The sequence below is a fragment of the Scylla paramamosain genome, chromosome 33, assembly GCF_035594125.1.
Source record: "Scylla paramamosain isolate STU-SP2022 chromosome 33, ASM3559412v1, whole genome shotgun sequence".
Classification (NCBI taxonomy): Eukaryota; Metazoa; Arthropoda; class Malacostraca; order Decapoda; family Portunidae; genus Scylla; species Scylla paramamosain.
The window spans coordinates 522501-545518 of NC_087183.1; the positions used below are offsets into that span (position 1 = coordinate 522501).

The 23018-nt window shown below is 39.7% G+C and overlaps 1 protein-coding gene across 1 annotated transcript in view; it reads left to right on the plus strand.

Annotated features, from left to right (window-relative positions):
- Positions 1 to 23018, plus strand: part of LOC135089508 (uncharacterized) — a 58059-nt gene that overhangs the window by 19991 nt on the left and 15050 nt on the right. Inside the window, exon 11 of the mRNA XM_063985086.1 lies at positions 11330 to 11514. The gene's annotated coding sequence lies outside the window, so the exon portion shown is untranslated. The remainder of the gene's footprint in view (positions 1 to 11329; positions 11515 to 23018) is intronic.

A 23018-nucleotide genomic window follows, 5' to 3' on the forward strand; every position in this document is an offset into this window, starting at 1 on the left:
ATAAGGCCCTTCTACAGAGTTAGCAGCTGGGGGGGTGAGAAAAACTGGCGGAGACGTCTCAGAACACCTAACTTCATAGAAGCTGTTTTAGCTAGAGATGAGATGTGAAGTTTCCAGTTCAGATTATAAGTAAAGGACAGACCGAGGATGTTCAGTGTAGAAGAGGGGGACAGTTGAGTGTCATTGAAGAAGAGGGGATAGTTGTCTGGAAGATTGTGTCGAGTTGATAGATGGAGGAATTGAGTTTTTGAGGCATTGAACAATACCAAGTTTGCTCTGCCCCAATCAGAAATTTTAGAAAGATCAGAAGTCAGGCGTTCTGTGGCTTCCCTGCGTGATATGTTTACCTCCTGAAGGGTTGGACGTCTATGAAAAGACGTGGAAAAGTGTAGGGTGGTATCATCAGCATAAGAGTGGATAGGACAAGAAGTTTGGTTTAGAAGATCATTAATGAATAATAAGAAGAGAGTGGGTGACAGGACAGAACCCTGAGGAACACCACTGTTAATAGATTTAGGAGAAGAACAGTGACCGTCTACCACAGCAGCAATAGAACGGTCAGAAAGGAAACTTGAGATGAAGTTACAGAGAGAAGGATAGAAACCGTAGGAGGGTAGTTTGGAAATCAAAGCTTTGTGCCAGACTCTATCAAAGGCTTTTGATATGCCCAAGGCAACAGCAAAAGTTTCACCAAAGTCTCTAAAAGAGGATGACCAAGACTCTGTAAGGAAAGCCAGAAGATCACCAGTAGAGCGGCCTTGACGGAACCCATACTGGCGATCAGATAGAAGGTTGTGAAGTGATAGATGTTTAAGAATCTTCCTGTTGAGGATAGATTAAAAAACTTTAGATAGGCAGGAAATTAATGCAATAGGACGGTAGTTTGAGGGATTAGAACGGTCACCGTTTTTAGGAACAGATTGAATGTAGGCAAACTTCCAGCAAAAAGGAAAGGTAAATGTTGACAGACAGACAGCTGAAAGAGTTTGATTAGGCAAGGTGCAAGCGCGGAGGCACAGTTTCGGAGAACAATAGGAGGGACCCCATCAGGTCCATAAGCCTTCCGAGGGTTTAGGCCAGCGAGGGCATGGAAAACATCATTGCGAAGAATTTTAATAGGTGGCATGAAGTAGTCAGAGGGTGGAGGAGAGGGAGGAACAAGCCCAGAATCGCCCAAGGTAGAGTTTGTAGCAAAGGTTTGAACGAAGAGTTCAGCTTTAGAAATAGATGTGATAGCAGAGGTGCCATCTGGTTGAAATAGAGGAGGGAAAGAAGAAGAAGCAAAGTTATTGGAGATATTTTTTGGCTAGATGCCAGAAGTCATGAGGGGAGTTAGATCTTGAAAGGTTTTGACATTTTCTGTTAATGAAGGAGTTTTTGGCTAGTTGGAGAACAGACTTGGCATGGTTCCGGGCAGAAATATAAAGTGCATGAGATTCTGGTGATGGAAGGCTTAAGTTCCTTTTGTGGGCCACCTCTCTATCATGTATAGCACGAGAACAAGCTGTGTTGAACCAAGGTTTAGAAGGTTTAGGACGAGAAAAAGAGTGAGGAATGTATGCCTCCATGCCAGACACTATCACCTCTGTTATGCGCTCAGCACACAAAGACGGGTCTCTGACACGGAAGCATTAGTCATTCCAAGGAAAATCAGCAAAATACCTCCTCAGGTCCCCCCAACTAGCAGAGGCAAAACGCCAGAGGCACCTTCGCTTAGGGGGATCCCGAGGAGGGATTGGAGCGATAGGACAAGATACAGATATGAGATTGTGATCAGAGGAGCCCAACGGAGAAGAAAGGGTGACAGCATAAGCAGAAGGATTAGAGGTCAGGAAAAGGTCAAGAATGTTGGGCGTATCTCCAAGACGGTCAGGAATACGAGTAGGGTGTTGCACCAATTGCTCTAGGTCGTGGAGGATAGCAAAGTTGTAGGCTAGTTCACCAGGATGGTCAGTGAAGGGAGAGGAAAGCCAAAGCTGGTGGTGAACATTGAAGTCTCCTTGACACAGACCCTCTACTAAGTACAGGCGTGGTCAAAAGTGTACCATTTTGCACTCATTTTCATTGTGTTTAACTTTTGCTCAATATGAAGTGTGGTCTGCTGACAGCCTCCTTACAGAATAGAGAACAGATAGTGTGTCGGTGGGTCAGAGGACTTAAAGACTGAGAAAATGTCAAAATGTTCGATGCAGTGAAAGTCAATACAGAATGTTACTCGACTTTTGTCCATGCTTGTACTCGTATTGCGTTTTGTTCCGAGGCCTCACAACTCCGCTTCCCTCATTCCGCCGCATTCAATAACTGTTCCGCGTGCGTGCGTCAGCTGTGATGTGTTGCAGTTTTTCATCACCATATTTCACGAGTTCCGCGCCCCTTCAGACCTTGTGAAGCAATAATTTGTGTGAATTCTGACACACGCGATACCAAATTTATTGTCGGAAAAAACATGAGCTTGTAACACCGCATCATCACCACCCCTACAAATTTACGTACATGCATACATACCTTCTCTGTTCAAAATTACACATTGAACTTAAGCTTCAACATTTAGTGACATTTATTAACTCAGAGGTTCTTAACTGAGCAAAAATATAAAGACACTAATAAGAGCAACGACTACTTATTTTGCTGCCATTATCTTTCGAAATTAGAGCATGGACTTACGCTACAACATTCTATTAAACTCAGGAAGCCAAGGCAGTGGAAAGGTGAATGGCGTCATCAACCTTCATCAATTTCTCACGTGTGTTTAGCGTAGTACCTTATGGCATTTCCTTGGGACGACCTGTTCACCTTATGGTAACACGTTAATTATTCTATTTCATCCGCAGGAGCTGGGTTCGGAAATAGCGGTGATTTACATTTTACTGAAAGAGGGAGAAAATATCACCTCGGAATGAGGAAGATTGTTCACTTATTCGCGGTCTAATTGTTCTTTAGCTGTGGTTAGGTTTGGCTGGTCAGGTCAGGAGTCTGTAGGCGTTGGTTGGACGCGAATACACAGTTATTGAGGTGATTAAAAGTACTCCTGTAAAATGCTACGTGGCATCATCAAAGCGAGGGAGGAGGGAGGAAGGGGGGAGCGAGCCCGAGCGACCTTGAAAACAGCTGAGAGATGATGCCACGTAGCATTTTACAGGAGTACTTTTAATCACCGCAATAATGTTGTATAATGCTTATCGGTAAATTGCATGCTTTTTAACACCTCCGTTGCTCCGTGTTGCCTGCTGCCACCACCCCTCCCCAATCTCTCTCTCTCTCTCTCTCTCTCTCTCTCTCTCTCTCTCTCTCTCTCTCTCTCTCTCTCTCTCTCTCTCTCTCTCTCTCTCTCTCTCTCTCTCTTCGATTGCCACAGAGCATCACGCACTCATCCCTTCTCTCCAATACCTCAAACATTCCCTCGTCCCGCCACATACATACAACCACACTGCTCGCCGTCTAGTCTACACTCACGTATAACAAAATAAAAGGCGAGTAGAACACAGTAAAGAATGCAATTTGCACCGACGTAAAGTGATGGAGATTCCCCGAGGACGCTAATGAAGTCTTATTACTCATCCACTCAGCTGGGTAACTCGCTGAAGGGGGGGAAGGAATTAACTAAGGAACCCACCCACACACAAACACTCACCCACACACACACAAACACACACTCACACACACACAAACACACACTCACACACACACAAACACACACACACACACACACACACACACACACACACACACACACACACACACACACACTCACTCACTCACTCACTCACACACACACACACACACCACCATCACCACGAAGCAAATATTCTCTCACCTCTCAGCAAAGACTGGCCCTCACAGAAAGTTTGTTTCAACCTTCGTGCGAGAAGTATTAATGCAGAAGTTCATTCCTGTATGCCCAAAAGTATTCAGTAATGGTACAAGGTGTAGTGTAGTGCTGCTTGGAGCGGATTTGTCGGTTCAGGTTAACACGATATCCTGCCCGGAGAGAGCATTCCTGAGCACCCTTGCTGGCGTCCTCTGGCAGTGTGTCAGTGAGGACACTTGGCGAGGACAATGCGCCGTTTTTTGGAAAGGAAAGTGGAATGTTCAGGTAACTCTGCATGCCGAAGTGAATACTGAACGTGTGCTTACGTTTGTTGCTCCTCAGTAATCACCCACGCCGGTGCGGCGGCCGAGGCGCGCTGCTCTACTGCTTTAAACGTGGCTTAGGGAAGTGGCCTGAATCTCCCCAAATAAGACACGTACAAAAATATCAAATGCAATGAAAGCTCAGTGGATCCACACACACTTCACTGCCTAATACCGTACCTCACAATTTTATATAATGAATTTTATTTGGGGCTCAGTAATCATGTTGTTAGTGCTGGAACATTAGGGAGCTTTAAGAGAAGATTACACGGGATGGGATGGGAATAATAGATGGAAATAGGTAGGTATATTTGATACAGGGACTGCCACGTGTAAGCCTGGTCCCTTCTTGCAGCTTCCCTTATTTCTTATGTTCTTATATACCATTTAAGTACTCACACACACACACACACACACACACACACACACACACACACACACACACACACACACACACATGTATCAGAGAAAGAGAGAGAGAGAGAGAGAGAGAGAGAGAGAGAGAGAGAGAGAGAGAGAGAGAGAGAGAGAGAGAGAGAGAGAGATTATTACCAAGACCACCTGGTAATATAATCGCACACTAATAGAATTCCGGGCAATACGCAATAAGTTCATTACTCCCTTATTAAATATAGCGCCTCCTACAAGGCGAGGCAACACACACACACACACACACACACACACACACACACACACTAGTAATAGTAGTAGTAATAGTAGTAGTAGTGGTAGTAGTTGTTGTTGTTGTTGTGTTAGTAGCACCATATCATATTAATCAGAATCATTGTAGAGCAGAAATTACATAGCTTCTTGTGCCGCCCCCTCCTTTCTCTCTCTCTCTCTCTCTCTCGGGCTGTCTGTCGTGGTGAACGGACGTCCATACCTGAGCTGCGCGCTACCACACTGCCTACACCACCTGATCGCTTTGTTTACGTATTTCGCTAGCCAGTCCCTTGCACTGGCTGCTCCAGGTATGCTTATACCCTAACATGTCTACAACGGCAATATAATACTCATGACATGGGAGTAAATATATACGAAATACGTAGCTTGTAACATTTGGATCCGCTCCCCATTACTGTGACGTCATCAACAACAGTGAACGACCCTCACTATTTCAACCTGTGGTTTAGGATTACTTGCGACAATATTTTGTGTTAGTGATATTCCAACAGCAACAAGATGACAAAGACAAGAGGACAGCATGACCAGGCGGCCGGTCAGACAGCCCAGCAGGGTACGTCTACTGGGCCAGCAGCTCCTCCAGTGGTTTCCTCACCTACCCCTTCTGCGCCATCAGTGCTGACCACTACCAACGTGACTAACCCTGTGTGTACCTCACCCGCCGACCTTCTGAGTCTCGTTACCGCTGACACTGCCACCATATCAGAGGAAGGTAAAACTGTTGTTAACACCATTGTGAAAGCTGTGCAGATCCTAATTAATCAGAAAGACCAGACAATAGAAAAGATGCAAAATCACATTGTTCAACTTGAAAACAAAATTGCAGAATTAGAAAATGAAATTGAAGAAGTGAATCTGTATGAAAGACGGGATACTCTCATTATTAGTGGGCCAAACTTGCCAGTGGAGGAGCAGAATGAAAACACCACAGAAAAAACAATAAGAACAATTAAAGATAACCTCCACATAAATATTGAAAATAAAGACATAAATGTAGCACATAGGCTTGGCTCAAGGAATACCCAAAACTCCATAAGACCAATCATTGTTAAACTGCACAGTAGACAGCAGAAATATGACATAATGAGCGCATGTGTAACAGTTAAGCCAAACTTATATATATCAATGAAAGCTTCACACCCAAACGCCGGTTACTATTTAAAAAAGTATGGGACATAAGAAAACAACATAGGCAAATCTTTCAACAGTGCTATACACAGGATGGTAGGATATATGTGAAGCTTCGAATTTCTAATCAAAAACATGTCATCACTACTGAAGCAGCACTTACAGACTTTCTAGATAAGTACCCAGCACTGAAAGGAGTAACAACCACTTAGATGTGAAAGTAAATTAATATAACTGATTGTTTATGTTGAATGGTTTCTCCTACTTTTATTACTAAAATTACTACTGTTACTATTAATAACATCAATAATACTATTGCTGCTGCAACTACTACCACTACTACTACTACTACTACTACTACTACTACTACTACTACTACTATTACTAATACTACTACCACCATTGCTATTAATACCACCACTACTACTACTTGCTACTGCTACTACCGCTACCGTTATTATTACTACATTATACTGTTAACACCACTACTACCGCTATTACTCCTGCTACTACAACTACTACTATAATTACTATAGCTAATATTGTTAATACATTAACTTGCACGACTACTACTACTGTTCCTTATACTACTAATCCTCTTACTACTACTACTACTGTTCCTTATACTACTAATCCTCTTACTACTACTACTACTACTACTACTACTACTACTACTACTACCACTAATACTACTACTACTACTACTACTACTACTATAACTACTATTATTGCCACCACTATCACTACTACTATTTATAACTGTTGATATTGATTATGTCCCTAATACTACAATTATCACATTATTTGATTTGCCTCTTAAGATGGCACTTATTCTATCTGATTCATGAGCCCATCTACTTATTTTCTTTGGCATACCTTAGGAGCCATATATGCTTTGTTGTTCTATCTTTTTTCTATTATTTGCTTGTTTGTTTGTTTGTTCTTTAGTATTACTTTATGGAAAATTTATATAATTCATTATATGATGATAATCTCATTAATAACACAACTAACACTTTCAACCTAGAATTAAGTCAAATTAAAAAAATTGCAGGACATCAAGACATCAACTGTTTATCTAAGTATTACAACTTTGAAGAATACACTTCAGCTTTAAACCCATTAGCTAACAACTACATCAGTGTTATACATATTAACATTAGATCTTTACAGAAAAACTTTGATATACTGAAGTCTTTTCTAAATTGTTTACCTAAACCACCTGAAGTCATTGCAGTTACAGAAACATGGCTACAGCAAAACACTAAACACCTTTATTTTTTGGAGGGTTATGAGTCATTCCACTTAACAAGGACTGTCAGAGAACACGGAGGGATCACTGTTTTTACTAAAAATCATATGAAAGCGGAACCACTAATGCTATATTCTTTCATTAATGAAAACATTGAAATCTGCACTTCTAAGCTAGAATTAGGGAACACTAAATATATCATTTCAGTAATTTACAGGCCCAACAGCAAACACATAGCTGTCAATGAATTTACTAACATCATGAATGAGTTATTAAATAACGACATATTCAGACATAATAAATCAATCATTATAGGTGACTTCAACATTAACTTATTAGAACACTCATCTCACCTCCCTACCAATTGGTTTCTGAATTCCTTACAATCACTTAATTTTTTCCCTCATATATCCAGACCTACAAGATTTCCTGATAGTTCTGTCCTTGGCCAACCTTCACTGCTAGATCACATCTGGACTAATTTCCTACCTCGCTCTCTATCAGGTATCATTCACTTTTCAATATCAGATCACCTTCCTATATTCATAAATATCAACATTGAAGCCTTTCCAAATACTAAACATAAGATAACATACAGAGTTATTAATGCCAATAATAATAACAAATTTACTAGTGAATTAGAAGGCATAAACTGGGAAGAACTACTTGTCCTGCCAAATACAAATGAAAATTTTAACCTTTTCCACAATATAGTTAATGAATGCTACAATAAATGCTTTCCTATCAAAACCAAATTTATAACAGCTAAAAGACTTCACAATGCATGGTTATCTAGTGCAATACTTAACTCAATCAAACATAAATGTAAATTATTTAAAATGTATAAATTAGGAATAGTTTCATATCACATTTTTAAACAGTACAGAAATCAGCTCACTCAAGTTGTTCGATCTGCCAAAACTAACTATTATCGCCAAATCTTCATAAACTTTAAAAATAATACGAAGAAAATTTGGCAAGCAGTAAATGAACTAAAAGGTAACTTTCAAAATAAAGACACAATCAAGACATTGCAATATGATAATAAAGTACTAAGTGATCCTTTAGACATCTCACATGCCTTCAGTAATTATTTTTCTAAAATTGCACCTGATCTGGAGAGCAAACTTCCTCACTCAAATAAAAATCCATTAGATTACCTCAAAGAAAATTATCCAAATTCCATGGTAGTTCCCATTATCACTACATATGAAATGAATTCAGTAATTAAGTCTCTTAAAAACAAAACCTCTGATATAAATGATATATCGGCTACCATCATCAAAAGTAACTCTAATCTTTTATCAGTCCCTTTAACAATACTTTTTAATCAGTCTGTACAAATGGAATTTTCCTTGACAAGTTGAAAACTGCAAAAATTACCCCCATTTATAAATCTGGCCCTCATGATGACCCCAAAAATTATAGACCAATTTCTCAACTTACAATATTTTCCAAAATATTTGAGACATTAATGAAAAAAACATTTAATTAATTACTTAGAACACAAAAATATTCTTAATCCTCCGCAGTATGGTTTTAGACAAAATTGTAGCACTTTTAAAACATTGAATAAATTTTCTAATGACATATTTACAGCTATTGACAAGAAGTTTTCTGTTTTATCAGTATTCATTGATTTTGCTAAGGCATTTGACACAATAAACCATAAAGTTCTCCTTAGTAAAATGCACCACTATGGAATTCGCGGCCCTATTTTTTCATGGTTTACAGATTACTTAACAAACAGGCGTCAATACACTTCCTTTAGTTATGCAAAATCATCTTCAACCTTAATTACTCTCGGTGTACCACAAGGTAGTGTGCTTGGACCTCTATTATTTCTCCTCTACATCAATGATATTTCTGATATTTTTTCTGACTCTAAAAGCATCTTATTTGTCGATGATATGACAGTTTATCTAATAGGAACAGATCCGAATCAACTTGTTTTTAGTGCTAACGATGAACTTAAAAAATTATATCAATGGTGCCTTTGCAATAGGCTCACAATAAACACTGACAAAACTTACTTTATGCTATTCACTGGTAAAACTATGCTGGATTTACCTAATGTACGAATAAATAACAGAATAATTACTAAAATCGATAAATTCAAGTTCCTTGGTGTTACTTATGATAGCTCTTTAAATTTTAAGTACCATATAGATGATATTACTCGTACACTAAAAATATCGAGACATATTGCATTACTTTATCAAATCAGAGATTTTATGCCACCGTATGTCCTAAAATCCATCTACTTTGCTCACATTCACACATTGCTAACATACTGTAACCCTATTTGGTCCACTACTTATCCTACATTCCTAACTCCTTTAAAATTACAGCTCAAGAAAGTTGTCAGAATTATAACTAACAGCACCTACCTTGAACACACTGACCCTCTTTTCAAACAGACCAAACTTTTAAAACTTAATGATATAACAAAGCTTGCTATAGCCACACACATGTATAGCAATAAACATTATATTCACAGCATTCTTCCATCACATGATTATAGTACGCGCCACCGTGATCATCTTACTTTACCAATACACCGCCTTTCTAAGTTTCAGCATTCAACTAATTATCTAGGACCTGTTATATGGAATACTATTCCTCGCAAAATTCAAGAAGCATCATCTCTCAATGCATTTAAAACAATGCTAAAAAAAACATATCTTGTCTACCTACTAATTTATGGTCTGCTAAATCATATGTACCAAGTGTTGTTCTAATTTTACTATTGATGATTTGTAAAATATACATTGTGTCAGTTAGTTGTGATTGTTATTATTATTATTATTATTATTATTATTATTATTATTATTATTATTATTATTATTATTACTATTATTATCATTATCATTTTTATTGTTATTATTGATTATATTAGTTATTATTTGTTATGATCATTATTATTATCTATACTATTGCTATTATTATTAATAATATTAATATTATTATTGTCATTATTATTATTATTATTATCATTATTATTATTATTATTATTATTATTATTATTATTATTATTATTATTATCACTATTATTATTACTATTATTATTATTATTGTTATCATTTCTATTTTCATTATGATTATTACCATTAATATTATTAGTATTACAATTATTATTATTATTATTATTATTATTATTATTATTATTATTATTATTATTATTTTAATTATTATTATTATTATTATTATTATTTTAATTATTTTAATTATTTAAATTCACTTCGGAAAAAACATTTCGTTCGTTGTAGCTAACGTTTTAGTTACTATTATTATAAAAATAGTTCTTATTCCACCAGTCAGTATAATCTATTTATACTCTGATAAGTACTTGCCTGAAAAGTTCTACTTTATATAGGCTAGCTTGGTTTAACTGTAAAGATTTGATATACTCATATATACCAGTATGTAAAATGACTTGGCTATAAATAAATGTTTCAAATGTTTCAAATGTTTCTCTCTTCTCTCTCTCTCTCTCTCTCTCTCTCTCTCTCTCTCTCTCTCTCTCTCTCTCTCTCTCTCTCTCTCTCTCTCTCTCTCTCTCTCTCTCTCTCTCTCTCTCTCTCTCTCTCTCTCTCTCTCTCGTTTAGTGTAGCAAGGAAATAGAATATAATTGTTTTGCATACCATATTTCACAGTGTTTGTATTGAAACTATTGCTAATGGGAATAAAGGTATTTTACAGAGAGAGAGAGAGAGAGAGAGAGAGAGAGAGAGAGAGAGAGAGAGAGTCGAATAAAGCATCAATATTTAGTCATGCTGAGCTCCAGTGATCCTCTTACGCCACGATGGAGAGAGAGAGAGAGAGAGAGAGAGAGAGAGAGAGAGAGAGAGATGGATGCTACTCATATGTTCTATAACGACTATGATGATTATTTTGATATACTACTACTACTACTACTACTACTACTACTACTACTACTACTACTACTACTACTAATAATAATAATAATAATAATAATAATAGTAATAATAATCCTGCTGCTGCTACTACTGCTATTACCACCACCACCACCACCACCACTACCACTATCGCCACTACCATCACTACCAACACCACAAAAATGAAAAACATCACTAACAGTAATAAACTCAACCATCTCTCTTTCTCCGACAGACTCAAAACAGACCACCACCACCACCAGCACCACCACCACCACCACCACCACCACCACTACCTAACGCTGTGTCCAGGCTGGAATGTGTGACCTCTCTGCCAGGAATGTCACCGTCTTCTCACACTCTGACACCAAGTACCTCACAACATCACCTGCAATACTACACCTCTGAGCCCCCCCGGAGGTAAAACGTGATTTTTGAGTTGTATTGTGTTTGCTAAAGTGTTTGCTTCAAAAGAGATGGTTATTTATTTATTTATTTTTTTTTGTGGATGTGTGTTATTTACTTGTGTGTGTGTGTGTGTGTGTGTGTGTGTGTTGCCCTATATATAGAACACATTTTTGAGGTAGAACAGTTTACGTGACAACAACCACCGCCATCACCGCCACGCATGGAAACACTTGCCCGGCTCATTACGAGAAGTTACAGTAATTTCTTCCCCGCGTCCCGAGTCTTGTGATCTTTTGAGCCAAACTTACCCCGCAACTTACGAGTACTTAACACGAAGCGAGTTTGTGTAATTATTTATGTTTGTCTGAGTGGAGCCAATTTGAGCGTGTGGCCCTGAGTGAGGCGCCACACCTGCCTGGCTGCCCTCTTCTAGTCCACGTCCTCTTCTTTTTCCTCTTCGTCTTCGTCTTTTCCTTTATCTTCCTCTTCTTTTTTTCTTCCTTTTCCTCTTCCTCTTTTCCTCCTCCTCCTCCTCCTCCTCCTCCTTTCAGAAATTTTCAATCAATCAGTGCTCCTCCTCCCAGCACCCTATCACCTGAGTTCTCCCTCTTCGTTTTCCATCACAAAATTAAGCATGGTTCCAGCACAACGTAATCCTGGATAGAAAAAAAAAGCTATGGGTGTTTAGATATTGGTCCTGAACTGCTGGTGCAATAATATAATGTCAGTGCAGGCCATAAAATAAATTGGCTTTTCTTTTCCTCCTTTTTTTTGTGTGTGTGTGGAAATGACATTTTGAGCGGACTTTTTTGTTATTCATTTATTCTATTTCCTATCTTATTTTTTTTTTTTTTATTTATTTACTTACTTATTTTTTTGTCTTTGATCGGTCTTCCTGATACGTAAAATCCTTATAAGGCATGAGATACAGACTTCATGATCTTGGAACACAATATTATTTGTTGCTTTACTAACCGACTACATTATTCTGCAATATTCATGGAAGTTGGAAGAAACAAATGTGCAGCAACATAATACATACAAATTACTGGAAATCCTTCGACAAGCCCGCTGCATGAATACTTTTAGATAAGCACGTCGCATCAGCCTTTCAACTGATGTAATTCACTCCGGCATAATTCTAATTTCTTTTAAATAACATTAAAGTAACAGACAGCTTCGTTAGCCACAGTAGGGCTGTTGCTGGCTGTTCTTTCCTTTGCATTTCTTTGTTCCTCCTCCTCCTCCTCCTCCTCCTCTTCCTGTATTACTGAGGCACCAAATGAGAATAGCTAAATATGCATTTTACGCTAACACTAATTAAACTAAGCATGAGCTCTGGTTTTTGCCCTGTTGTTAGACATGGTGGGACGTCACCGCGTCAGCGTGTTTTCGTGAGCGTGATGATCCTCATACAGCAGCGGTGAAGAGCGAGGCACGTTCCGGGGAGCTCGTAAGTTCCATGTGAATCATGAACTGTACTCTGCTTCACCAAGTCTGTCTTTGCAATTTTGCCACCTGAGGGCACGCCATCATGGCAAGTCTGCCACTGACTGATGCTCTTCCTCGGTGACTGGTTTGCATATTCTCGTCTTGTTTTAAAAAGTGCGGCAAATTTATTCTGTTTCTACCAAAGTCATTGCTTAAATACACGATACCAGATTTTTTTTTTCTACTTGGACAATTAGGTGCCATAATAATAGGTAAGAATTTTAGTAGAAATTCAGTATTCTTCTTCAGACAAACGTGAATTGTCCTGCACGAAAAAAATGTAGCAACGGTGCTCCTCAGTACACAACTTGGTGATCCTCGTACAGCGAATGGTGTCTGATGTGAGGGTTGCTGCGAATGCTCAGTGGCAGACGGCAGAGAAATGGCAAGCTTGTTCTCGTATCTTCCAAGAACACTGTGATTATCCAGACTGTGATTACTGCGACCATTGCTGCTTTGACGTGGTGTCTGAGGCGCTGCAAGGACGTAAGGCTCCCGGTGGACTGTGTGTGGTGGCAGAGCTGTCTTGATATTCCTATCTTGAAATAATTCCAGTCGTTGTAAATGGAAAAGAAAAAAAACGAGTTTTGGGATTTACAAGTGAAAGGGATGAAAACTAACTACTGACAAACACAACAACAACAACACGCCCTCTCAACCTCTCCACCACCCGCCAACCACTAGCCACCAACCAGAACATCTCCACTCCATCAACCACCACCACCACCACCACCATCACCACCTCCCCAAACTCCCCAAGCCGCACCCTCTCTACTCACACACACACACATACACACGCACACGCACTCTCTCTCTCTCTCTCTCTCTCTCTCTCTCTCTCTCTCTCTCTCTCTCTGTCTCAAATCTTGCTCTATGACAGAGGAATTATGAAACACTCAATTGTTTCTCCTTCCCTTCACCAAATATACTTCAAAAATTAAGCGTCAGTACCTCAGCTGATGGTACTTTGGTGAGCTTCACGTGTCATCACCTGTTTGCATTACGTTTTTCCCCCATTATATATCCTTCTTAATCTCAATCTTCATTTCTTCACCTTCCTTGCACTAACAGTCTTCAGAGATCAAGCGTCAGTACTTCAGTTGATGCTACTTTGGTGCGCTTCACGTGTCGTCACCTGTTTGCATTACTTTTCCCTATTTCATCTCCCCAATCTCAGTCCGCGCGTGTCCATTATAAAGAAATGGGGGGGAAAAAGTATTCTCTCGTGCCAACAGTGTACCGTGTGGTAGAGGGGGAGGCGTAGACATTAATTAGGGAGCAATGACCCTCTCCCCCAGTAGCCCTGACTCAACAGGTAGTCCTTAGTAAGTGATTAATTACCGTTTGCTACGTATTTACATAACGTTTGTTGCTCACCGCCGCGACACAAGTGGTCCTCATGTTAAGAAATGCTTGCTTTTTAATTTTCTTGTTGCTTACCCTTCACGCGCTGTATTGAACTGAACTGAAAGGGGAAACAAGAAGTGATGTGCAGTCTTTCCATTTCGGCGAAATGAACCTTGCTCAAGTTGCTCTTTAATTTAATATTTCGGATAATTATGAAATAACACTTGTTTTCACTTGAAGATTAGATTAGGCTCACTGTTTTCATTGCTGATCCATGCATTATGTAGATCACGAAAAAAGGAGGATGTCTTGCCGAGAAATAAGTAGTGTCTTGGAATTAGTTAGCGAAGGTTATTTCCCTTAAAACGCAATATCTCTCAAAAGCCTAAATGTTTACCGGTGTGCCGCACCTATCCCTCTCCGCTGTGGTGAACTGAAAGGTAACAGCGCTCACCTTTCCGCTACGTGACCACTGAGCATTAGCACAATCAGGTAAGAGTGATGGCGTGGTGCTGTGAGCCGAACACTGGCGGCGATCAGTCCGGCGCCGTACAAAGTGTTTTTTTTCTATATATATTGTACTGTGCTCAACTTGTATTGATTTCTATACTGAGATATGGAGTGTGCTGTATTCTGAGTCCACAAATCATTAATGCTTGCAAATTTGAGCATTTCATACCTGTCGAGATCAATCCCCCCCAAGCACACACACACACACACACGCGCATTACTACACGGGTCGCTTACTCGCCCCGGGTCTCGTACAACACAGAGGATTCTCTCCCGTAAAGTTGTACCATGAGAACCTTTGCCATCGCCGCGACACACAGCACGCCCCTCCTTCCCCGCCTCGGACCCGCTGGCTTGGCGCTCCTCTTGTCCCGGTGAGCACTGAACATTGCACCGTGCCGTGGCTCATGTCTTGGCTCACACTCAAACTCAACCGGTCGTCAGGTGTTGCCTCACTTGACGTGCTGCACGATTATCATCCGCTGAAATGCTTGCCGTGACTTACAGGCGGAAAAACTCTGTACCGCAGCAAAGTGAGGATAGGATCTGTTTTTGGTGAGAAAAAGCATCATTTGTTTACGATGTTCGATATATGAAGCTGTGTTGTACTTTTAAAAATTGTGTTGTAAGATTATTAATTTCTATTGTTTGAACTTGATTCATTAGGAGAGCTGATGTTGTTCTAGGCCCGCATTAGGTTTTTGTTAGACTACGTGAGTCACGTAAAATAAATTAGATGAATGGTATTTTTAATCGAATTCAACTCTGCCGCGCATTATTTTACCAGTTCTGTGTCGCTGCTTCTGTAACAAACTGTAACAAACACTGCAGGGGATATTATATTGGGAGGAGGCAGTAGACACCTGCCGAAACGATAATTACTCCCAGTGAGGTCTAAAGCACTGTTCAGGGGGTGCTGTGAACTTATCATTAAACCCAGCTGTGACCTCACTGAACGTTTCCCTTTGTCTCACAACACAAGGGGGCAGTCACAGCCTGCCCTCTAAAGACAACTCTCTTCCTCCACACAAACCTACAAGCACCTAATAACACACACACCCTTCACTCAAAAATTTTTAAATCATCATGGCGACTCCTACACCAGCCTCGGAGTCCCCATCTGGGGAGGGGACCATAAATGTCCCCAGGTCGGACGGGTGGACTGATTGTTTTCGATTTTTTTAGTCTGAACGTTTTCGACAGACTAACATGTTTAAGAATGAATATTTTCGACAATGATTTGGCAACTTAGACTGATTATTTTCGATGGTTCTGCAATATATTTTTCAATCATGATTATTTTCGACACATTAAAAACATTGGTTGGAATGTTTTCGAAACTAAATAAACTTCACTATGAATGTTTCCGACAGTAAAAAAATATTGAACTGAATGTTTTCGACACTAAAAAATGGTAAATTCTGAATGTTTTCGACACTGGATAAAATGAACTGTCACATCACGTCACGTTTAGACTTAAACAAAAGACTATAAAAACTAACCTAACCTAACCTAACCTAACCTAACCTAACCTAACAAGATAATAATCAAAGAAGGTCTAAAATGGCTGAATGAAGTGTCGAAAATATTCCAAAAAATATTGATTTAGGTCAATGATGTGTCGAAAATAATCCAAACTGTAAATAGCTAGGTAATTGTTGTGTCGAAAATAATCCAAAACGGACACTAAATGTGTAAGAGTTGTGTCGAAAACAGTCCAAAAAAACATAAAATGGGTTGTCGAAAATAATACTTCTTGGCAAGAATCGAAAACATTCAGTTTAGATTACTTTTGTAGAAAATCGAAAACATTCAGACTAAAAAAATCGAAAATAATCAGCGACCTCGGTCGGACTACCTTTCTGTCGACCCCCCTCAACTTTTTCTTCATTAACTTCTGCAACATTCGCGGTCTAAGATCTAATTTTCAATCTGTAGAACACCACCTCTCCTCTTCTAAACCTCATCTTTTCCTCACTGAAACTCAGGTGTCTGAGGCAACTGACAGTAGCCCCTTTTCTGTTCCCTCCTACTTTCTCTATCCTCATTTTCGATCCAAAGCTGGATGCTGCGTTTATGTGCGCAATGACTTAATCTGCTCTCGTGCCCACGCTCTTGAATCTTCCGAGTTTTCCACCATCTGGCTACGACTACAGAGTCACACTCAAACTAAATTTATCTGTGCTGTATACCTCTCACCTAACTCCTCTGACTATAACAAATTCTTTGACTACTTAACTTCCAAAGTGGAGCACATTCTGATCCTCTTCCCTATTGCAGAGGTCTCCATTCTTGGAGACTTCAATGTTCACCACCTACCTTGGACGATTCTGGGCTTGTTCCTCCCTCTCCTCCACCCTCTGACTACTTCATGCCACCTATTAAAATTGTTCGCAATGATGTTTTCCATGCCCTCGCTGGCCTAAACCCTCGGAAGGCTTATGGACCTGATGGGGTCCCTCCTATTGTTCTCCGAAACTGTGCCTCCGTGCTTGCACCTTGCCTAGTCAAACTCTTTCAGCTCTGTCTGTCAACATCTACCTTTCCTTCTTGCTGGAAGTTTGCCTACATTCAACCTGTTCCTAAAAAGGGTGACCGTTCTAATCCCTCAAATTACCGTCCTATTGCTTTAATTTCCTGCCTATCTAAAGTTTTTGAATCTATCCTCAACAGGAAGATTCTTAAACATCTATCACTTCACAACCTTCTATCTGATCGCCAGTATGGGTTCTGTCAAGGCCGCTCTACTGGTGATCTTCTGGCTTTCCTTACTGAGTCTTGGTCATCCTCTTTTAGATATTTTGGTGAAACTTTTGCTGTTGCCTTGGACATATCAAAAGCTTTTGATAGAGTCTGGCACAAAGCTTTGATTTCCAAACTACCCTCCTACGGTTTCTATCCTTCTCTCTGTAACTTCATCTCAAGTTTCCTTTCTGACCGTTCTATTGCTGCAGTGGTAGACGGTCACTGTTCTTCTCCTAAATCTTTTAACAGTGGTGATCCTCAGGGTTCTGTCCTGTCACCCACTCTCTTCTTATTATTCATTAATGATCTTCTAAACCAAACTTCTTGTCCTATCCACTCCTACGCTGATGATACCACCCTGCACTTTTCCACGTCTTTTCATAGACGTCCAACCCTTCAGGAGGTAAACATATCACGCAGGGAAGCCACAGAACGCCTGACTTCTGATCTTTCTAAAATTTCTGATTAGGGCAGAGCAAACTTGGTATTGTTCAATGCCTCAAAAACTCAATTCCTCCATCTATCAACTCGACGCAACCTTCCAGACAACTATACCCTCTTCTTCAATGACACTCAACTGTCCCCCTCTTCTACACTGAACATCCTCGGTCTGTCCTTTACTTATAATCTGAACTGGAAACTTCACATCTCATCTCTAGCTAAAACAGCTTCTATAAAGTTAGGTGTTCTGAGACGTCTCCGCCAGTTTTTCTCACCCCCCCCAGCTGCTAACTCTGTACAAGGGCCTTATCCGTCCATGTATGGAGTATGCTTCACATGTCTGGGGGGGGGGGGGTTCCGCTCATACTGCTCTTCTAGACAGGGTGGAATCAAAAGCTTTTCGTCTCATCAACTCCTCTCCTCTAACTAACTGTCTTTAGCCTCTCTCTCACTGCCGCAATGTTGCATATCTAGCTGTCTTCTACCGCTATTTTCATGCTAACTGCTCTTCTGATCTTTCTAACTGCATGCCTCCCCTCCTTCCGCGGCCTCGCTGCACAAGACTTTCTTCTTTCTCTCACCCCTATTCTGTCCACCTCTCTAACGCAAGAGTTAACCAGTATTCTCAATCATTCATCCCTTTCTCTGGTAAACTCTGGAACTCCCTGCCTGCTTCTGTATTTCCACCTTCCTATGACTTCAATTCCTTCAAGAGGGAGGTTTCAAGACACTTATCCATCAAATTTTGACCACTGCTTTGACCCTTTTATGGGACTGCCATTTCAGTGGGCATTTTTTTTATTAGATTTTTGTTGCCCTTGGCCAGTGCCCTTCCTACATAAAAAAAAAAAAAATATTGTATGTCTTCACTAATTCACCTCTTTCATAGTTGCTTCCTTCCTCCTGCAGCAGACGGCTCCTTCTTTCCTTCCTTCCTTCCTTCCTTCCTTCCTTCCTTCCTTCCTTCCCTCTTGTGGCTCAAACTTTTCCGTCCCTCCTGCTCGCGTCCATCGGTTTTCCAGGGGAATGTGGACTCAGATATTCATGTATAAATTTCTTGGTGTAAAATATCCCCTGATACGTGTTCGTTCTCATTCCACGGAAACTCATTCTTGTATAATCTCTCCCGCACCTTCCCGCTGAATGTAAAAATGGACCATCCCTGCCTTCCCTCCGATACCTTCACCTCCTGCTGTGCACTCCAATACGGTCCTTATTCCTGTTCATTTCGTCTACCAACCTCTTTTTTCTCCATCACACCTTCACGTCCAGCAGTGTACTCCAACAGATTCCTTATTCCAATTTAATTCGTGTACCAATTTCTATAAACGCACCACCAGATAAGCTTCCTTACTCTAGTTCAGGTAGTCTACCAAACCCCTCGTTTTCTGTGATGCAGCACCAGACATACGCTTACTAGTAGCACGGGCACCTCCCAGCAAGACACCAGCTGCAGGTTCCTTACTTTATATCAGTTTGTCTACTAAGTTTCTCTTTCTCTATGAGGCAGCATCATACACAAGTTTCCTACACCTGCGCCGTCCACGAGCCTGTTCCTTTATGCTTTTCTTTCTCTTCCTCTCTTGATAATTTGGCGTAATGTGAACGGCCGCCCTGAGCCTCCCTCTTAGCGCGTGATCTGTTACTCTTTCTTCCTTTCTTGCTGTGGTTCCTCTTGCTGCTTCTTTCTCTCAGCAATTTCTCTTAGGGTTCCTGTAGCGGATGTAATATCAAGGCACCCCCCTTAACTTCCCTCTTTGCCCGTGATCTACGTACAATTTTTACAGAATTAGCAGAGAGTGTGGAATCAGGTCTCAAATTGTGGTCCCAGTTCATCAGTTTGTTAGAGTCATTCCCGAAAACAATGTAGCACGACCTATGAAACTCGTAGTAATAGTAGTAGTAGTAGTAGTAGTAGTAGTAGTAGTAGTAGTAGTAGTAGTACAGGTGACAGGTGTTGCTACTGAGTAATTATATGGCCCAGGATTTGCAGAATGTTTACTGCTGGTGACTGTATACCTCCTTATGTCCCCCCCTCCTTCCCTCTTCCTCCACTCTCCTTTCCCCTACTCCTTCCTGCACTCCTTTCTCATGCTTCCTATGTTATTTATTAATTTATTAATTTTCTATCACGCTAATCTTCCCTGTTCTATTCCTTGCCCTTTCTTTTCTCTCTCCCTCGTCATCGCAGCATTTGTATGTAAGTAAGACTTTATTTTGTGACATCATGATATTGCTGAAATCACCACCATCACTACTGACATCAGTATCATTAACATCATCATCACCATCATCATCGTTATCATCATTATCATCATGCTTTCCTAGATTTTAATTACCTCTAGTTCCCCACTAACAAAATTGATTATTCTCTGAAGCAGGAGATAAGTGAGCCACTCAGAAAAGTGAGATTCGACAACAGGAGGGCTGACTTTAGACAGACCGACCCTTCTTATCGCTGCCACATCACCAACATGGGAGTATCTCGTATACCTGTCCATAAGTGAGGTGCTACTACTATTACTATTACTACTACTACAGTACTACTAATAATAATGATAATAATAATAATGATAATAATAATAATAATAATAATAATAATAATAATAATAATAATAATAATAATAATAATATTTTTTATACTGATGTTGCTGCTGCTGCTGCTGCTGCTGCTGCTGCTGCTGCTGCTGCTGCTGCTGCTGCTACTACTACTACTACCACTACTACTACCACTACCATTATTACAACTACTGCTGCTCCTCCTGCTGCTGCTGCTGCTGGTGCCGCTGCTGCTGTTTTTTTTTTTTTTTTATGCAAGAGGAGCACTGGCCCTGGGCAACAAAAAAAACGAAAAAAATAACCCACCGAGATGCCAATCCGTAAGGAAAAATAAAAAATAAGATTATCCAAAATTGGAGGGCGAGTGCCTTGAAACCTCCCTCTTCAAAGAGTTCAAGTCATAGGAAGGAGGAAACGCAGAAGCAAACGGGAAATTTCAGAGTTCATCTGTAAAAAGGATGCATGGATGAGAACACAGGTTAACTCTTGCATTAGAGAGGATAGAAGAAGGACAAAGAAGTATTACTTCCTCCGCAGAGTGCTGGGCACCAACACACAAGCTTTCTTCATAACTCTCCTGTAACATTTATTCATCTGCTTGTTTTAGCTATTTATTTATTTATCTATTTGTTCTCTCCGTGGAAGAACACACCGCGCCCTCCTCACTGACGAGTGAGGGGCGGCACGACCACACCGCAGAGCAGTGACACGCGCAAACACACACACACACACACACACACACACACACACACACACACACACACACACACACACACACACACACACACACACACACACACACACACACACCCATCTTATCATTTGTTTGAAATATAAATATCTCTACTTAGATATGTATCTGAGAGAGAGAGAGAGAGAGAGAGAGAGAGAGAGAGAGAAGGGGGGAATAATAATAATAATAGTAATAATAATAATAATAATAATAATAATAATAATAATAATAATAATAAATTGTTTATTCCATGAAACATGGTTATTCATTTGATCATACACAAGCACAAGTAAAATAAGAAAGCAAATGTAGCTACATCATCAGCTTAGCGTAAGGCCATAAATGCTAAAATGATGAGATAAAATCTACGAGAAATACTATAAAATACTATGAAATAATACCTAAAATAAAGCTAAAACTAAAATAAGACTAGAAACAAAATTTAAATATTGGAGAAATCTAGCTAGATAGTGTAAAAAATAAATACATGTGGAGACCTAATTCAACACATTTAACAGTAGATTTCTAAGACTAGATTTGAAACTGTGTAGGCTTCCGGAGGTGGTAATATAGCGAGGGAGCTCATTCCATAACTTGGGCCCACACACCGTAGTGGCCCTGGCACCAGTGTGTGTTTTAGTTCTTTTTATATACAGGTTATTTCCTTGTGTTGTTGTGGTGGTTGTATTATCTCTGACTGTGGGAAGGTTCAGGTACCAGTCTGGGTATAGTCCATTCATTGATTTATACACTGTAGTACACTTCTCTAAATAATATTTGTCTTTCACAGTCAGCCACTCTAGGTCTTTTATGATAGGAGTCACGTGGTCATATTTTCTTGCACCTCCAGTTACAACTTTAGCAGCAAAGTTCTGTAGTTTTTGTACAGTATGAATGAGAGTTTTGTTGGGAGAGCCCCAGATACAAATACAATAATTAATGAGGCTAAGCACTAAAGACTGTACAATAACTTTACGAGTGGGTTTGTCAAAGTTCTCACTAACTCTGTTTATAAACATTAATGTTCCCATTATTTTAGTATTTAATTCTGCAATGTGCACATCAAATAACATGTATTTGTCAAAATAGACACCCAAATTTTTTACATGCGTAGTCGGGTATATATGTACTCCATTACAATTTATAGAAATGTCAGGGGGAACATGGGCTAACAGTTGCCTATTTCCAATGAAAATGCATTGCGTTTTTTTGTTATTTAATAATAGACCATTTGTTAGGAAATAAAGTTCTATATTTTGCAATGCATTTTCAGTGTTGGAGATGAGCTCATCAAAATTTTCGACAGTATCAGCTTCGAGGAATTGGGTGTCATCCGCGTATTGTATCAAAGATGTCTCGACTTTCTCATTAAGATCATTGACGTATATAGAAATTAAAATTGGGCCGAGAATTGAGCCTTGTGGAACCCCGTAACGTACGTTTTCTTTCTTAGATATTGTATTATTTAAGCGAACGGATTGTGATATATCTTGAATATAATTTGCAAACCAAAAATTGTCAATATTAAGCTTAGTGCACTTATTTAATAAATTATCGTGGCTGATACTGTCAAAGGCTTTTGATAGATCACATAAAGTCAATACAGAGATTTTCTTTGAGTACATATTATCATAAATTTTATCTGTAACGACAGTAAGAGCAGTTTCTGTAGACAGTCTAGGACGGAACC